Source organism: Vicugna pacos, chromosome 5 (genome assembly GCF_048564905.1).
Source record: "Vicugna pacos chromosome 5, VicPac4, whole genome shotgun sequence".
NCBI classification, from domain to species: Eukaryota; Metazoa; Chordata; class Mammalia; order Artiodactyla; family Camelidae; genus Vicugna; species Vicugna pacos.
In genome coordinates this window covers 68,653,975-68,668,825 of record NC_132991.1, presented here as the reverse complement: position 1 = coordinate 68,668,825, position 14,851 = coordinate 68,653,975, and the positions used below count along the sequence as shown (strand labels likewise).

At 38.6% G+C, this 14,851-nt stretch overlaps 1 long non-coding RNA gene across 1 annotated transcript; it reads right to left on the bottom strand.

Annotated features, from left to right (window-relative positions):
- On the bottom strand, window positions 1–11,171 carry LOC116280574 (uncharacterized). The gene is made up of 4 exons (XR_012072791.1): window positions 11,045–11,171; window positions 2,869–3,008; window positions 2,359–2,528; window positions 1–1,463 (listed from the first exon to the last, which is right to left on the bottom strand). It is a non-coding gene; the product is annotated as an uncharacterized lncRNA (long non-coding RNA).
- Between the last annotated feature and the right edge of the window lie 3,680 nt (window positions 11,172–14,851).

The following is a 14,851-nucleotide window of genomic DNA, read 5'->3' as shown; positions in this document are numbered from 1 at the left end:
TTCTGCTTTCCTGCTGCTAAGGTGAGTTTAAATAGGATATGAAAGTGTTCCTGACTGGCTCTGTTTGCCCCTATACAGAAATGACCTGCTCATTTAAAGTGCAGTGAAATGCTCTTTGTACTCTTATTCATTCACTCACATGCTCTGTGTACTCTTATTCTTTTTTTGGAGGCTGTTTGGAAAGGTTTTTGCTTAATCATAAGCCATTGCTGAAGCCAGTGACATCATGACTGAATGATTCATCTTGGTTTAGGACTTCTGATCAGACAGAATCTGAATCCTATTTTCAAACTGATAGAGAAAAAAAAAGTTTTAATGGGTTGGGTTCCCAAAAAGAGAGGAGGGTAGATATGTTCTGAGCCCTGATCTCTATGATTTCTAGCTTTGGAAGCAGAAGGTGCCTATTCATATCTCACTCACAGGAGAATTGACTATAGGCATTTTTCTTCCAAAGTCTGTTATTTCTTAGAGGCTGGACCTACCATTCCAATGATTTCTTCTGGGTCTGTCCCTCTTCCCTTTCCCCACTTCTGTAGCTTGGGTAATTTATGCACAAAATACATACCATTTGAATAAAAGGTCAACACCTAAGTTAAGACACGATAAAGTAATTCGAGGTTACCTGTGTACATGACTCCACATGTTTAGCTTTCATTCTGCGTAAGATACCTCCATGGCCATTGAAACGCAGCTGCTCCCTTGGTTGTTATGTGGAATAGTGACAGATTTAGCATCATTATACATGTACAAGTAGGTAGTGTACAATAGCAGAATTTGGAAATTTGGTCTTATAATAGTGGGGGCATCCTGTAGGAAGCACCTTGCTTACACTGCTGACAAATCTTGAGAATACCTCAAGGATTAAGACTCCTCCACAGAGGCACGTATTTCATAGACCACTTCTTGCCCTCAATTTCTCAAACAGAGATGCTTATACCAATTTGTCCACTTTCAGAGCAGAGCAGTGGGCGTGCATTCCAGGTTCCTAGCATTTTGATCCATGATAAAATTTGAGTTAATGACTATTTATGTCTATGTTACAGTACTGTCAGTGAAAGGCCTTGATATTGAAGCAGGTGACCTACCACGGTCCTGGCCAGTGAGCATGAAGTAGGAATGCTCTTCAGGCATGTGCCCTTACTACTTGTAACACTTGGGAGTAGGTGGAGACATAAGAAGGGACAAGAATTCAGAAAGTTACCTACCAAAGTGCCTCTGGCAAAACCCTCTTGAACAGACTGGATTTTGTTTGACCTTTGGTCGGACTTGGATAGAACTTAGATAAGAGATTATCTGTGAATACATAGTCTTAAAGGTATTTCCTCTGGGCTGACAGCTCCTGGAGAGTGTGGGCCACATCTTCTGTAGAGCAGGCATAAAATAAATATCTTTTCAGTTGAATGCACAGTCAGCCACCTACTTGCTCACCAACTTCACATTCTAAATATTCTTCTGTTACAAATCTGGGATAAGATAAAATTCTATTAGTGTCATGAGGCTTGAATGCTGTCCTAACATTGTTTTTAAATATTAGAGATAAAAGAGAACTTAGAAATAATTTCATGTAGAGTACTTTCATTCTACAGATGGGAAACTAAGACCCAGACAGGCTAAATAATTTTTCAAAGCTAGTTAGTAACCGAGATAGAGGCAGGAGAATCCAGGTTCTCTTGGCTCCGTTTGCTACTAAACACCCTTAAGCCACTAAGAGGACTGCTTCTGCTTTAGGTTATGCTGTTTTGTTGTTTTCTTTTTCTTTTTCTTCTCTCGCTCTTTCTTCATGTGCTTTTCTTTTTTTTCTCCTACTGGGACTGGGACATGAGATCAACATGCACATCAGAGAACTTTTTAGAAAAACCAGGGCTATTGTGTTGTGGCCCAGTATTGTGGGGGTAGAACTTTATCTTTCTAGAAAGGTATCAGGTTTACTCATGTTCTCTGGGCCTGAGTTGAATGTAAGAGACTTGCCCTGGAATATCAGGAGACCTGAGCCCTCATCCTGACTGTCATACTCCGGTGGCCTTGGGAAAGTTAATTTTCCTCTCTAGGCCTCAGTTCCTCCTTTATAAAACATGCAACTTGGACTACATGAGCTCTAAAATCCTATGATTTTACCTGTTTCCACATCTGAAGTATGAAAATTGAAATTTTTTTTCTACCTTTAAAGTCAAAGCCACACCTAAGCCCCATGGAATTTGATCACCCTTCCATTTTTGTGTATTGACAAGCCTTCTTGGCTCTGTTTGGTGTAACTAGAATGATTTAGTTTTCATTTCAATGGTTCCAATTATTATCTTCCATTTGACATTCTACCAAAGAAGTAATTGGCACAATGGTTAAAGGTGATCTGTGACTCACTTCTTTTGGCTCCTGTTTTGAGTGTTATTTCGAAGGTGTCTGGACCTCCTCCCCTCTGTCTGTCACTCGTCTGGAGTTGGATGCTATCCGTGGATCCTATCTTCCTTTGCTTCTTGTGGAATTGGGAGAGAGGGGTAGGTCTCCTTAGGATCAACGATCCAAGCAGGTGCCTGGAAGGGGAACATTTTCTCTAAGTAGAGGGAGGGAAAGCTGCCAGGTTGCTGACTCTGCCTTAGCAGGTGATAAGGAGTTAGTTGCAACCTGACTCCTCTCCCCACTGCAGGGTTACCTGCTTTGTGTTGTCTTGGCAAAGCCCCCTAGACATGTCATGGCAGCCTATCCCTTGCCGCCTTCTGCTTACATACCTACACGCCCAGGAACAGAGAATCAAGAGATCAGCTTTCTGGCTGCTGCTGAAAGGATGCCCTGTTTGTCAGTGGCAAGTGGCCTGCTTTACACTGAAAATCACCCTGATATGCAGAGCTGCAGAATACATAGGTTATTTGTTACCTGCATTGAAAGGAATATAAAGCCCAGTGTCACGTTACTTTGTTGGCCTCTAACAGAACTTTCTCTTTTGCATCGACTGTTCCACACCATCAGTCGCTCAACAGCATTTATGAAGCACTTGCCTTAAGCCAGAAGGATACCTTGAAAAAGAAGAAAAACCGTGATCTTTGGCCTCAAGGACTAAAAACTTGCTCAGAGAAAATTTGAGAATGCATAAGAACATGAAGTACCACACAACTAAGTACAAATTAACATATAACAGAATATTTCCAGACATATTTAGGAGTTAATTAATCGAGCCGGGGAAGAGTTTTAACAGAGAAGTCTTCTTAGAAGAATAGTGACTGCAAAATTAATTGACTATATTAACATACTTACCAAGAGAACCCAGGGATAATTTTCCAAAGGATTTAAGTGATTAAAGAAAGCCCCACTGAGTCATATTCCAGAGAATACAAAAGGTGCAAACTAAAAAATGACTTGACAAGCTGTGTTTTCAGAGATTGAGCAGAGAGAGAATGAAGAAGCTAAAAAGAATCTGTAGAATTACACCTGAAGGCTGAGCTACGGAATTTGAATCTGATAAAATTTGTGATAGGGAGCCACTGGAGGCACTTGAGCATGGGAACTATGTATGAAATTGTCCGAGGAAGAAAAACCTTCCTGCTATATGTAAACTCATATGGAAAAGTTAGCAGTGGGGCCCAGGTTGGAGCTGCAGCTGGGGAAGTGAAATGGAGATGAACTGGAGGGATGACATGGAGCCAACAAGCAGGGCTTAACCAATACTTGGACAATAATCACGACCAACCTTCACTGAGTGCTTTCTATGTGCCAGTCACAGAGCAAAGAGCTCATCACAGGAATTAATGCGTTCAAACCGTAACAGAACTGTATGAGAAGAAGTTAAACAACTTGCTCTGGGTCATGCAGCTATAAGTAAGGAACTGGAATTTGTACCCAGACACTCTGGCTCCAAAGCCACTTAACTACTATGTTAGACTGCATCTTTGAAGTCAAAGAGTAAGGAAGAAAAATAAACAAATGGGACCTAATTAAACTCATAAGCTTTTGCACAGCAAAGGAAACCATAAGCAAAACAAAACGACAACCTATGGAATGGGAGAAAATATTTGCAAATGATGTGACTGAAAAAGGCTTAATTTCCTGAATATATAAACAGCTCATACAACTTAATAACAAAAAAACAAACAACCCAATCCAAAAATGGGCAAAGGACCTAAACAAGCAATTCTCCAATGAAGACATACAAATGGCCAGTAGACACATGAAAAAATGCTCAATATCACTAATTATCAGAGAAATGCAAATCAAAACTACAATGAGGTATCACCTCACAGCAGTTAGAATGGCTATCATTCAAAAGTCCATGAACAATAAATGCTGGAGAGGCTCCTACACTGCTGGTGGGAATGTAATTTGGTGCAGCCACTATAGAGAACAGTATAGAGGTTCCTTAAAAAACTAAAAAGAGACTTACACTATGATCCAGCAATCCCACTCCTGGGCATATATCCAGAGGGATCTCTAATTCAAAAAGATACATGCACCCCAATGTTCATAGCAGCACTATATACAATAGCCAAGACATGGAAACAACCTAAATGTCCATTGACAGATGACTGGATAAAGAAGATGTGGTATATTTATACAATGGAATACTACTCAGCCATAAAAAGAATAAAATAATGCCATTTGCAGCAACATGGATGGACATGGAGATTGTCATTCTCAGTGAAGTAAGCCAGAAAGAGAAAGAAAAATACCGTATGATATCACTTATATGTGGAATCTAAAAAAAAAAAAAATAGGATACTATGAACTCATCTACAAAACAGAAACAGACTCACAAACATAGTAAACAATCTTATGGTTACTGGGGAAAGGGAGTGGGAAGGGGTAAATTTGGGAGTTTGAGATTTACAAATGTTAGCCACTATATATAAAAATAGATTTTAAAAGTTTCTTCTGTATAACACAGGGAACTATGTTCAATATCTTATAATAACCTTTAATGAAAAAAAATGAAAACAAATATATATATGCATATGCATGACTGGGACGTTGTGCTGTATACCAGAAACTGATACATTGTAATTGAATGTACTTCAATAAAAAATAAATTAATTTTAAACAAAGTAAGGAAGAAAATTACCCTAATGCAGTGATTGAGATTATGACCTCTAGATTCAGACTCTGTGGGACTTCTGCCTATGGCACTTACTGGCTATACACTCCTGGACAATCCACTTAAAATTGTACGTCTACTTTTCCTTATCCATAAAAATGGGGATAACAGTTCCTGTGTATAGGGCTGCTATAAAGTATAAATGTGTTACAGTGTGCACTGTGCTCAGCCAGTGTCTGACACATAGTGAGTGTTCAGTAAATGTTAACTGTCAATAAAACTGTTATTATCATCCTATGTTTTTGAGCCTGGCAGGATAGCAATATAATTGCCAGAATAAGAAAAGGGGGACATTTCATTTAAGGTTACTTACCACTCATGAGGCCGTTGCTCTTGAGTGACAGGAGATCTAAGGATCAGTAGAAATCATACTGAGGGAAGTGATGAGAAATTGAGGGGCATTCCGAAGAGAAAAAATAACTGAAAATGCCAGTCATTCAGAGCACTGGAAAAATCATGCTAGAAATGAGGGAAAGGGAGGGAGGCTTAGACTTTGGTTAATGTAGAGCCTCTATTTTGTGGGCAGGGAGGAGTGGGACTGACACTTTATTAACTTACATATTGAGCATGAATTTAACTTCCCTTTTGGTTTCCTCTTTTTCACCCTCACTATTAATAGACTATGCACATATTGAGAAGTAATCTATGCTGCAACTCTCCCTCAGAACTTTATGTACTTAAAGTGGAGTTAGGAGAGATTTTTAAAGGACATTGCTTAAAAAAAAAATATATATATATATATATATACAAAAACAACAATGATGACATGATAGGTGACAGTCATTGTTCACAGGTCAGAGCTGCTAGTTCTCTGAAGTCCTTTCCTCCCAAGAGAGAGCTCTAAGAAGAGGTCTTTGTGCCCCATGTGTAACAGCCACCTAGGAGCTGAGTCAAGCAAGCAGTCTTAGTTTTCTAAAGACCAAGTCTGGGCAGGTCTGTGCTTTCACTACGTGGGAGGGGTAAGTTGTTAAGTTTATTCACATGTTAACTGCCTAAGTCAAGGTACCATGGCTCCATTAGTTCTCCCAACTGACTGGAGACCCATACACGGGGGCTAAGCTACCCGTCACTGTATGTAACGAGAAGTAGTGACTTGGCACTCTGCCATCTGGATTCAATCTGTGTTCTCATGTGGCTCAGCGATATTGAGAAAAGACAGCAGTAATCATTGGTGAAATTAGTGCCCTCAAAATCATTCATTCACAAATATTTATTGGCAACAGTGAGTAACTGTATAGAACACAGTTTCTGGTACCTAGGAAAAGCTCGAATTTTGTTGATTCTGACCCAGTGTCTGGACTGTCCATTTGCCAATATATAGCATTTAACTGCTTTTCTTTAAGGAAAATCCAACTATATCTATAGAGTAAAAGCATAGGTAAGAAGGAATGATTAAGTACAAGGTAGATTGAATGTGTTTTCTCTCTTCTGTTTCCATCTGAGAAACCCCAGCTCCAGTTCAGCAATGGTATAGTGACTGCTATTACACAGCAATGATTGGTGTCTGTGAGCTCAGGCTGAGTGCTTGTTACAGAATTTGAAAGGCCAAGGCATATTCCATGTACCAGCCCTCAACTACCTCCATCAAACTGTCACCATAGAGACAGAAAACTTAAAGCTTTCCTTATAATCATTTTGGAAGGGAAATGTCTATTTCTGGCTGAGACTTGGCTTTTCTAGAGTAAGGTTTATGAAGAATGTCTTACTGCCTGCTATGTAGTGAGGAATTTAGGACAAAATATGGAGCAACCTTATGGGGTAAGATGATCAGCAATTTAAAAAAAAGAAAAACCTACTTGACTAGCATAGAGCTAGATCCTACAGGTCAGTTATGACCTGGATAAAATTTAGGTACTTTAGAGGTAACTCATCTTCATGTTCTGTGGCCTGCCTCTCTCTGGAGTGTGGTTCAACAGCTTCTTGCCCTAATTATTCTCATAACCTACAGGGTCACCCTGAGATCAGATCTCCCACAAACAATCAAGTCATAAACTCAAATATCAGTTACCAAAGATCATCTGGTTTAAATAATATTTTTTAGCTGCTACTGCCTTAGGTCCTTACAGATAAATAAGACTGAGTACCTCTTTGTAAATTTCCACTTTTGCCTCTACTGCAATACTAATCAAATGGTTTTTTGGGTGAATATAATTTTGTTTCCTAGATAGATGAGAAATTTAATCTTTCAAATAGCCGATGTTAGCACTAATTCTGAATCCAAGTGGGACTCATGGAAAAGAAGAGTTTATTTCAGTCTGTTTTACCTTTTGGAGCATTAATTCCATAAGGGAAGTACTTTATTAAATTCTGCTGACATTTAAAGCTTATAAAGTACATTTGCTTGGTTCTTTTAAACCACACTAAACTTTTTTCTTTGGATGCTTCCGAAATTGCATTGGAATTTATCAAATTTTAAAACACATATCCTTGGATACACAATTTCATTTCAAGGAATTTCTTCCAGAAAAATATTCCCATTAAATGAAAGTCTTTTCTGAACTTGAAGCTATTCAGCCTAATGCCTGCACTTGGTTCCAAGAATGCCTGACAAAAGATTGGCAGATTCTCTTCTGGAAAAATGTAATAGCTCAAGAGAAATGACATTTGGGGGCCCTACAATGAAGCAGGTGGATTCTTGCTTGATGACCCCAAAGTAAAGCCCACCAAGGGACAAGCACCATGTGAGTACACAGAGCTAACAATCAACTATTATGTAAAAGTCATCTGACATTTGAAGAATGCTCCAACATGAAAGGCAGATGCCAAAACAAAGGAATTTGGTGGAAAAAGAGACAATGCAGGAAGATAAATTACATCCATGAAACATGAATAAACAACAATGGAATGCTATAATAAAAAAGAATGGTTGGGGGAAGGTACAGCTCAAGTTGTAGAGCACAAGCTTAGCATGCACGAGGTCCTGGGTTCAATCCCCAGTACCTCCACTGAAAAGCCAAATAAATAAACCTAATTACAGTCCCCCTGGGGAAAAAAAAAGAATGATCATAGAATAAAGGGAGCTTTCTTGAAACAAAAAATATGATTGCTGAAATAAGAAATCCATTGAAGGATTGGAAGATGAAGATAAGGAAATTTCCTGGGAGGTAGATCCAAGAGAAGATACAGAAGCAGAAAATAGAAGAACATTAGACAGGAGGTTGTCAGTCTAAGGGAAGTAAGCCAGAAAGAGAAAGAAAACTGCCATGTGATATTGCTTTTAAGTAGAATTTTTTTTAAAAAGGACACAAATGAACTACTTTTTATTTATGACTTAGACGACTGATTTCTTAAATATGTGTAAGTACATTTGACTGTCCTTTATGATTGGATTAATGCATTCTGTTGTTTCTTATTTTGTGGTTGGCTTTATTCCTTTGATAACTATGTAAGTTTAAAAAACTAAAACTCTAAACTGTTCTTGGAAACAATGAACAGTACATATATGTAAATTTTAAAATGGCTTTATCTCTCAATGAGTTGCTCTTCCTAGAATAAACTTCATTTACCCCCCAAAATAAATTAAATTAAATTAAAAAAAAAGAAGAATGTTAGAGGATTAGTCCAGGAAGTTCAATATTTCTTAGAAAATGGAGGGAGAGAGCGAGAGAAACAGACTGTGTCAGTCAGAGTCCTAACAGCAAGCCCAATGCATCCCACATGGTTCCAATAAAGAGATTTTTTATGAAGGGTCTATGTATGGAAGTGTGAGCAGGAAGGATTAGGGAACAAGCTAGGGTGGTATAGAGTCCAGAGGCGAGAAACAATGAGAAGCTGTTACACTCCCAGGGCTGAAGGGGCAAAGCTGGAGGAGGTCGTGTAAACAGAGCCCAGTGAGAGCTGCAGCCAAGGAGGCAGGTCCTCCCAACAGGAGACACACCTACTGCCTCAGAGATGTGCTGTACCTCAGGGAAGGAATACCCTGACTTCTCTCTCTTCTTGTGACCTGATCTCACACCCGCCAGTCCTAACCAGAAACCAGCTGGTACAGTCTATCGTGTACAAGGGTCATTCTCTCAGGGCAGGACAGGGCTAGTATGTGAAGGGAAATGAACTATTGAAGAATAATACAGTAACATTTTCCCATCTGAAAACCATCTGGTAACCATCTCAGAGAACTTAAAAAAAAAAAAGAGGAAAAAAGAAAAAGCCCTACACAAGCACGGCATAATGAAATTTCAGAACACTATTAACAAAGGGAAGATTCTAAAAGCTTCCAGAGAGCAAAAAACAGATCATATGTAAAGGGTCAGAAATCACAATGGCATTGAGTTGATCAACAACAACACTGAATGCTCTATGACAATGGAGCAATGGCTTCAAATTTCTGAGGAATCATTCTTTCCAAGCCAAATCATCAGTTAATTGTAAGGATAGGACAGACATTTGCAAACATGCAACATCTCTAAAGATTTACACCTCTTCCTAGGAAGCTATTATAAAACAAAGGAGTACACGAGCAAAGAAACCAAAACAGAAGTCCCTGGGTTGAGGGAACATGATATATGCACAGCCAAGAAGTGATGCCGACAGCTATGCAGACGTCCTAGAATATTTCTAGTTTAAACAGAGCAGGAGAAAGGAAGCCTCTATCAAGATGTCTTTAAGGAAAAGATAAAACACTAATCATTTTCAGAGAGATTTAACAATTCTTCTGAGGGTTTGGGAAGGGCAATGAAAATGGAAGCAAATGACTACTTAAGAAAATCAGCCTCCTAAAGCTATTTGATTTCTTAATTTGTGTATACATATTGCTTTTATACAACATTAAATTTAAAATACTCTCACAAGAATGCAAAGCATAAATGTAAAGACATCACTGTACCCTTGTATGTTATACCAAAAAGTTGAAAATAGCCTAAATATCTATCATTGGAAGATTGGTTCAATTATGGTCCTGCCAAATGATAGAATGCTATGTATTCTTTAAAGGGAATGAGAATCTGGATGTATACTGAGTGAAAAGATGACCTAGATATATGCTTAAGGGAAAAAAACAGGTTTCAAAACTTGTATCCATAATGTGATCCTATTTTTCAAAGTAATAATATTATTTGAATATATATTACTTTATACATAGAAAAATGAAAGATTGGGGAACTGTGGGTTTTTATTTTCTAATTAAAATTTTTGGTATTGAATTGTTTATACTGAGGATGGACTTCATGTACTCAGAAAAATCAACACATGAATTTTTAATAAGATTACTTTGGGGCTTAGAAATCAATTTTTCCATATCTTCAGTTAACAACATTCATTCATCAAACTATTGTGTTTGGTGCTGAAGAGACAGAGATGAATAAAATATATTTCCTGCCTTCAGTTTTATCACAATCTAGTAGAATGGTTTTTAACTGCCTAATGCTTCAGGGTGGAGTAAATGTTTGATCTGAATTTCATTTCAAAATATATTTTAAATATTTAAACACCTGTAATAAAATCAATTAATTTAATCTAATACATTTTAATACATTGGGACCACCACTAGTTAATTTCTTCCATCAGGCAAACTATTATTTTGTGTGTGTAGCTATCAGCAATAAAATTTTCCTGTTATTTCTGAGTATATATTTGAATTTATTGTAAACATGTCATTACTTAGAAAGGTTGTAGCTTTACTTTGGTCTTTAAAAAAGATCTAGTCTGCATATGTCTGCTTATAGAAAAATCTACAGGTGCCTATGCAACCACTGCATGCATGTGCTGAACACAATTAAATACACAGCAAAATTTAAGTTCATCTGCTTGATGTACATTCTTATGTGCAAAACAGATAAATGTCTAACAGGCAGGGTAGATAGGATTTTGGAGATCCTTAAAGCTTTATAAGTTTTCATTGTTTGACTTTTGTTATAAAGTATGTGAGCAGTTATTGGCTATTCTTGTGAACCAATTTTTAAAACATTTTATTATGAACACTTTGAAACAGATACAAAGTAAACAACAGAATAATAACAGCTCTATACTTACTGCCCAGCTTCAGCAATTACGAATATTCTGCCATTCTTGTGTCATCCAAATCTCCATCTGTTCTCCACTTGATTATTATTTTTTCCAATAAACGTTTTCCTTTACTCTTGTTTCAAGTTTCTGAATCTGTCCAGTTGAAGAGCAGTTAAAAGAACATTATTACCATTTGTAATTATTTATCTCTGTTGATCAAGATTTTCTCAATATTATTCAATCAAAACAAAATACAGAAATATTTTAGATACTGAAGCTTATATAAGAGTGCAATTATCATTTATAAATCCTAATTTCAAACTTTAGTGTTCACCAAAATAACATGGTTTCTGAGATTAATGTTTTTACATTAAAATATTTTTTTGCTAAAACTAATACATGAACATGCTTTAAAAACTTCAAAAATAGTACAGAGAGTATACATAAAAAAGAACATCTCCTTCCTACCCCGACCTCTCCCAGTTCCTCTTTTCAGAGGCCAGATTCTTGGGAGAATTTCCAGAAATACTCTATGCATGCACATACAAGCATCTGCATAACTACAATCCTTGAAGAGAAAAGCAAAGCCAAGCCCTATTGACAGTGTACACTGTTTTCTATATCATGCCTTTGTTCATTAATGTTTCTTTTAATATACAGATCAAAGAGCTTTTGGAAAAATACAACACTGCTGGTATAATGGGAACCATATCTCTGACAGCACAACGTCAATGAACAGAGAGAGGAGGGAGGGAGTACCTTACTTTTGGGAAGTGGAAAAGGCCGTACGATATTTTAGCTGACTCGATGAAACAGCATGCATAGCAGAAAAGCAGAAGAGTGTTTTAACTGGTAATACTCCTCAATTACAAACTTAATTGCTTGGTTTTTCTTTTTTTCTTTCTTCACAGCATAGGTTAATTGGTAGGTACAAAATATCCAGAACACCTGCTATTCTGTTGAACGTCATCCCTGCTATGATGCAAGAATGCCGGAATTTGAGTCAACCTGGGTTTTAGTTTCAGGCAAGCCATATAACCTCTTTGGTTTCCTCATTTCTATAATAGGGATACCATGTACTCATCTTTCTCACCAGGTTTTGAGATTATCTACTGAACTGGAGTACCATCCTATGGTGAAAGCAAATTGTCTTTGGGGTCTAAGACACATGGGTTTGTAATCACTGTTTTGTAGCTGTGAATGGTACAGTGGCTGTATCATTCATTCCATTCACAGGACGCTGTCGAGTACCTGCCATATGCCAGACACTGTCCTAACTGTGAGCATACAAGGGTAAATAAGACAGACAGGAGCTTAAATTGTTTTTGAGCATATAGTGTGTGCCAGGCACTGTGCTAAGGCTGAGAAGTAGTGATTAATCCTCAGGTGGTGTCATTTGCTCACATAGCCACAAAAACATCTATATCTGAAAATTCTCAAATGTATACTTCCTGGCCTGATGTCTCTGAACTTGGCTCTTATATGTACAACTGCCTTTTCGATGACTCTTTTAAAATAATTCACAAGCAACTCAAACATAATACATCCAAATCTAGACTGACTTTGATCCCAAAGCTGTTCCTCCCTCCCCTTCTCCCCATCTCTATGAACAGACCACCATCCACCAAGGTGTTCAAGCCAGACACCTGGGGGACTTCCCCGACAGCTCCTCTCCCTCACCTCTTATCACCTGGAAGACAAATTAGTTCTACCTAAAAGGTAGATCTTGAATACATCCACTGTTTTCTTATCTGCCATCCCCCTTGCTCAGACTTTTTTGCAAAAGGTGCCTCACTATTTTCCTTGCTTCCTCCTGCTCCCTTACAAGCCATTCTCCATACAGTGGCCAGAGTGGATTCCTGGCATGAGAGCAATGGCAACAGTACTGATAACAGACACAAACAAAACAAACAAACACAACTGAAGATATAAGAATTCTTTCATTTCCACTCCTTTCTGGGAAGATTCCACCCCTGTGCTCTGGAGCTTCTATTATACTGATGAGGACAAATTGGTAGAGATGCAGAAATGGTGAGGTCAAAAAGATAGACTTATATGAGCAAATGCAGGGAGTTATTCAAGGAGCAAGAATGCACACTTAAAGGTGAGAGAATGAGGCCAAGGGAAGAAGAGCCAGGTCCAGGTCTGGCCTAATTTTGGGGGTAATATTTAAAGGCTGTTGTGCCAAGCTGAGTCGAACTTAGAGAGATGGATAGATCAAGATTTTTTAAAAGTATATTTACTGTGACTCATGCACATAAGTTTCCCTTTTGTGCTTAATTCATAAACTTCTATCAATATTAGATTTTTATTATTTTTATTTTTAGTATCTGTTGTTTCTTTTGATGAGACTGGCTATGTGTGGGCTCAGCTTTATTCAAAATCTCTTACCAGGGCCTAATGGATGGCACATTCTTAGCTTTTAGGTCTCATCTTAAACGTTACCTTTTCAGAAAGTCTTTCACATCTGTCTTAGCTGGATCTCCACTGTTGTTCCTTTTCATGGCACTATGGCTTCCTTTATAGAATTTTGCAATTGGCAGTTTATTCACGTGTGTAGTTCTGTGTGTATGGACTCACACCTGAGTTGCTTATCATCTGTTTCCAGCAGATATAAGACCAAGAGCACAAGGAACTGGAGCTTTGCTCATTGCTGTAGAGTTAATGCCCCGCACAGTGCTCTGCGCATAGAAGGCTGCCAATGAATACTTGATAAGTGAACAAACTTGTAGAGCTTAACATTGAGAAGGATATACAGATAGTGAATAGATAATCATGTTATGATGACCACAACTGGGGAGCATGGTACTTCTGTAAACTCAAAGAAGCTAATTTAAGTGGCGAGCAAGTCCATTCATGCCTCCCTGATCTAAAAATGAGTCGGGAGTTGGCCAAGTGACAGGAATGAGGAATGTTCCAGGCAGAGGAAATCACAATCGTGAAGGCTCAGGATGAGCGTATGGAGCATTTTGGGGAGATCAAAGAAGACCAGTGTGACTGGAGCTAGAGAGGAAGAGATGTGCCTGTGGAAATATGTGGTAAGCCTCAGGGCTGGGAGCTTCATCCTAAGGAAAGGAAAGCTTTAGGCAGCAGAGTGAGGTGATCAAGTTCATTTTTAAAAGACCACTACAGATGTGTGGGGAATGGATTACAGGTGAGAAGTGGAGAGTGCTTGGAGAAGTAGGCCAGGGCAGAGAGGATCTAGGGAGATTGGCTAGGCCTGTGTAAGAGCGTAGGCCGGAGAGGATAGAGGCATGCTTAGAGGAGATGGTGAATTTGGAGAATAGTGGTGATTCACAAGAGATTTAGAAGCTAGAGCAGTTAAGATACGGTGAGTCATTGGTCTTGCCTTAGGGGAGTGGGAGAGCTAAGATGACTTCCAGGGTTTCAATACAGACTACTGAGCGGCACCTTTTATTGAAATAAGAGAAAGCTGGAAAAGGAGCCAGTTGGTGGTGGTGGGTGAGTGGTGGGAAGATGATGAATTCAGTTACAGACAAGATTCAAAGCACCTGTGAGATATACAAGACGAGAGGCAAAGCAGGCAGTTGAATAGATGGCAGCGTGGTGGTCAGTGGGATTCTGCATACAAATGAAGCTCTCTGTCTAGGGAGTGAGTGGAATGAAAGGCTTAGGATGGAGTCCTGAGGACCTTTCACCATTTAAGCGTCAGACTGAGAAGAAGCCAGCAAAGTGAAGCCAGGAGTAGTCAGAGGTAAGAGAAACACCAGAACATGTGGTGCTACGGATGGCCTTGAGGAAATGGTCTAAGACAAATGTCTCAGTGAATTAGCAGTCAGATTTTAAGCAGAGAACATCACTCAACAATTTAAG